This window comes from Psammomys obesus, unplaced genomic scaffold, assembly GCF_907164565.1.
Source record: "Psammomys obesus unplaced genomic scaffold, mPsaObe1.curated_primary_1811, whole genome shotgun sequence".
Classification (NCBI taxonomy): Eukaryota; Metazoa; Chordata; class Mammalia; order Rodentia; family Muridae; genus Psammomys; species Psammomys obesus.
Genome location: NW_026588368.1, coordinates 6,071,581 through 6,076,213, shown reverse-complemented (window position 1 = coordinate 6,076,213; position 4,633 = coordinate 6,071,581). Strand labels below are relative to the sequence as shown.

Sequence of the window (4,633 nt, the reverse complement as noted above, 5' to 3'; positions counted from 1 at the left end):
CACCGAGAAAAGCCCCTCAGTTGGGCCTCTGAGGGGAGGAAGAACCTATGATGTGAGAGGCCATGGACACTGGTGCTCACCTCTTGCCCCTCTCTTCTCTACTCAGGCTAAGCTCTCTCTCTCTCTCTCTCTCACTCTCCTGTCTCACATACCCTTCTTCCTTAATTAAAACACAACAACAACAAAATTCTAGTCCAGACTAAGATTATTAGTCCATTTCCTCCTAATTCTTCCATAAAATCAAATGTCTTTACTTTTCAAAGTCATGTCACGAAGTGTTCACTAGGCGTCTGGACGAAGCCCTGTTTCCTTCTGTTACCTAGAAAGCCCCCACGAGATCCTACAAGCTTGGCCTTAGCTCGTGTCGCTGGACCTTTCGCAGCCTCCCCTATCCCTGGTTCCAGCCATGAGCCAAGCACAGGAAGCCGGCCGCAGTCACCCCTCCAACCTTGACCTCCCTCTAGTACCCACTTCTCCTCTCTCCCCCCCTCCAGGGTAAACATAGGGCTATTTACATATACATAAACCTGCTAAGTCCATTTGGTGCTGTTCGTTCGTGTGTACTTGTGTTTAGAGTTAGCCATTAGGGATTGGATAACCTATCGGGAAGCTCATGCCTAGAGATGATTCTCCCTTCCCGTGGCCATAGCTGCCTGCAGTGGCCTTGGCTTGTGAACTCTTTAAGGGGGGAAAAAAAGGCACTATAGAACTGAACACACAGTAGGTGCTCAATACAGACCTGTTGATGGACATGAGGCTTTCACCTGGAGTTAGCACGTTGATATGTATTCTGGGAGAGGAGGGGGTGAAGCCGAGCATGCATTTCTTCCCAGCGTGCATACCTACCTCTCCAGTGTATTAAGGACCAACACGTTGGTGCTGTCACCTGCAATGCCCTTCAGAGGAGGTCAGAGGAGGGGTCACCCAGCAAAGCAGCAGACTCTGGCCTTCCCTTGGAGTGTGATGCTACAGAACAGGGCATCAGACCCGCTCAGAAAGCCTGAAAAAAATGTCTCTCCACCTACACAGTATATGCAAGCAGCACAGGACTATACAGTTTAGACCACAACTCAACGGTTCTATTCAGCATCCGGAGGGTGAGACCCAGGGAGACATCTTTTTAAGGTGTCACAAATGATCCCAATGTATAACCCAGCCTGAGGATCACCGCCCCCAAAGAATGTCAGCACCTCAGACCCCGGCCTCTGGAGGACTCAAGACTCAGCCAGGCACCCACACCCTCTCCAAGTTAGGTCGCACGACACTCAGCAACTGCTGCCGTTTGGATCTTGAATGTCCTCCAAAGCCCGTGTGTTGACAGCTTGATTCCCACTCTGGCAATACTGGGAGGTGATGGAGCTCAGTCAGAGGGAGTTAGGTCACTGGAGGCCATCCTCCTTAGCATCCCCATCCTTCTTTCTCTTTGCTTCCAGGCTGACACAGGTGGGCAAGCTGCACCTCAGGGTGATTCCTCCCAGAATGCACTGTTTCACCACAGGCTCAGAGCAATAGGGCCAAAGGATCATGCACTGGAATCCCTGAAACTGTGAGCCAAAGTCAACCTTTCTGCTTTTAAAGTTGTTTACCTCAGGTGTTTCATTACAGTGACAGAAAGCTAGCTGACTATTTCCCAAACAACATAATCCTCAGCAATTTAAAAAGTTTTAATTGTTACCCGTTGCCCATCAGTTCTCAACCTTGTCTACCCATCAGAATCTCCTGGGCAGTGTTAAAACACTGTTGATATTTGCACTCCCAAAGAATCTGGCGTAATTATATATTGCAGCTTGATTTTAAAAACAAAACAAAATACCCTGCTCTCTCTAATGGACAGCTCAGCTTAAAAACCTCTGCAGCCCAAATCTTGCTGCTGTTAGCTGATTTCTCCTTCTGTGCACAGGGGGGTGTTTTACAGTTGGCTTCATTTTCAAAGCCACCTCAGCCACGGCTCCTCCAAGATAAATAATCCCACATCCTTTCTCCTATCCTAAGCACTCTTTCTGCCCTCCTCCCCCCACCCCCCCACCCCCCGCTGTTTCCACTGCTTGTCTCTGGATGCTCTCCAGGGTTCTAACATCCCTGTCACCCTCTGGCCTCTAAAACCTCCTCTCAAGCTGCTTCATGCCACATTCTCATGGCCAGGTTAGAGGCAACTGCATTCACGGTTCCTGTCAGTCAAGAGGGTCAGCATGCCAAGGCGAGTATAGTGGCACATGCTTGTAATCCCAGCCATGAGGTGGCTGAAACAGGAGGGATTATGAGTTCCTGGCCAGCCTGGGCTGTTCACTTTGAGCCTGTCCCAATTAAACACACACACACACACACACACACACACACACACACACACGGCTAAGCTGTGGTGGTGCACGCCTTCAATCTCAGCACTTAGAAAGGCAAAGGCAAGTGGATCTCTGTCTGCAATTCAGGGCCAGCCTGGTGTACAGAGTGAGTTTCAGGACAGCCAGGGCTACACAGAGAAAGCCTGTCTCAAAAAAAAAAAAAAAAAAATTTTTTTAAAAAAAAGGAGAAAGAAAAAGTGATGAGCCCATCAAACAAGAGAACTCTACCTACATAACAGTAGACTAAGAAAGGCCAGGGATAGCCCAATAGCTTGACTGCTAGACTAGGGTAGACCCACTGGAATAGCATTGTACAGGAGAGCCAATGCAGGGGAATAAAAGAGTGAAAAGACAAGGCACAGGTTAGAATGAAATAAAATTAAAGGAGTAAGAGGCTAGGGGCTGGAGAGGTGGCTCAGTGGTTAAGAATGCTGACTGTTCCTTCAGAGGACCCGGGTTCAACTCCCAGCAACGACATGCAGGCGAAACACCAATGTATAGAAAATAGGAATAAATAAATTATTTTAAAACAATAAGAGGCTAACCTGGGAGGCAAAGATGACAGCAAGCCTCGTCCTGGATGCAACCCTGTGTGTATCCACTGGGATCCATCCCAGGCCTATCTCTCTCACCTGTAAAGGAGACAGTAAGACTGCGTTCCCTCTAGGTTAGACTTCAGCTGAATCCTCCCAAGCTCGGACAGAGAAGGGTTAGCTGGTGCGACCAATCCTTCCCACACTTTCTCCCAGCAGTACCGGCCATCCCGAGAGGCATTATTTTCCCAATTCCAAACATCAATAATTACCGTCTAAACACCGCCAAAGCTTCTTGAAGACACTAAAACGCCGTCACGTGATGAGATGAAAAGTCTAGGAGCATGCCTGTGGCTCGGCAGAGAGCTGGGTGCTGGAATAAATTAAAGAGATCTCCCTGGAGGCCAAATACAATGGCCGTCCCTCCCCACACTCAGGACTGTGGAACGCCATCAATTTTAGCAGTTTTTTTTTTTTTTTTAATAGTGCAGTGTTGCGCTCATTCACATGCCTTCTTTTATTTTAGGCTTCAATAAAAACGTAGGACTGGCAGCCACCTGCCTGCCTCTGCCTCCCAGAGCGCTGGGATTAAAGGGGTGTGGCACCATGCCCTTGGAGAAACTGGTTTGTTTTGGTTTGGTTTGGTTTGGTGCCTGGTTTTTAATTCTTAGCCTCCCACTCCTGTGCCTGATTTTTAATCCTTAGGTGTGTGCTCTTGTCCATAATGAGAGTGTCTGTTAGTTACCTGACTTCAGGGTCTACTAAATCTTGTTCTGTCACTGAACTCACCTTCTCAAGGCTAATGCTTGCCCGGTCTTCAATTTACTTCTTTCTGCTCTGGCTGTTTCTACCGGTTCTAGCACTAAGCCCAGCTCCATTCTGTAGACAACTCAGCGACGCCGTTGCTCCTCAGCGAAGGGATGACATGAAAAGAAAAAAGAAAGAGAGCAGCAGGCATCTCTATTTGTTTCGTTCTAGCTTTCTTCTACAACCGTCTATTTTCAGCCATGAACATGTCCTAATATTATCTTCTGTCTATGGTTCTGTCCCTTCATCTTGAGCTTAGTAAACAGAATTCTGTTTCATAGCTTGATACCTTTAAAAATAAACTTAAGTGTGTTGCTTTAAAATTTACTACACGATGCCATGGGATATATGTGTGACTATAGTGAGATGGTTACTACAGTGGAGATTAATGTCCCTATCAGCTCACATTTTTATATTTGTATGTCATAAGATGTCCTCCTTTAAAAAAAAAAAAAATTGTTCCTCTCTTCTGTAGAGGAAGCAGGTGCGACATTGGAAAACACAGAAAATAAATAAATACCTTGGATTTAGAGTTCTGGTGAGCCCAGCGCATCGCTCCTTCCTCTGGGTGGTCCGTTTGCATCTTCCAGAGCCTCGGCACCTCCCACACAGCGGCAGCAGCCTCCCACATGAGACACGTATTGCTCAGCAGACAAATACTTACCGTACAATGGTGGCTTGGTTAGTCACAGTGGAAACAGACACAACGAATGTGGGTGACCTACACATACCATTTCCCAGACACATTTTTCATGCGGGTATTAGGGATCTTTCGTGGATGGACTGGATGCTTTCCCATTGGTGACAGAAGCAGGGAAAGGCTGCTGTGTTGGACGCCTCAAGTCTTGGGAATAAGATCTAAGACATGACTTAGGAGATGGGTAGTAATTCACAGATTTAGCGAGGGTAAGGTATTAGACATAAACCCACACGAGAGAGAGAGAGAGAGAGAGA

At 47.3% G+C, this 4,633-nt stretch overlaps 1 long non-coding RNA gene across 1 annotated transcript; it reads right to left on the bottom strand.

The window, feature by feature from the left end:
- Positions 1 to 864: 864 nt before the first annotated feature.
- On the bottom strand, positions 865 to 3,972 carry LOC129674288 (uncharacterized). The gene is made up of 4 exons (XR_008719791.1): positions 3,662 to 3,972; positions 3,145 to 3,245; positions 2,885 to 2,971; positions 865 to 966 (listed from the first exon to the last, which is right to left on the bottom strand). It is a non-coding gene; the product is annotated as an uncharacterized LOC129674288 (long non-coding RNA).
- Positions 3,973 to 4,633: the final 661 nt, after the last annotated feature.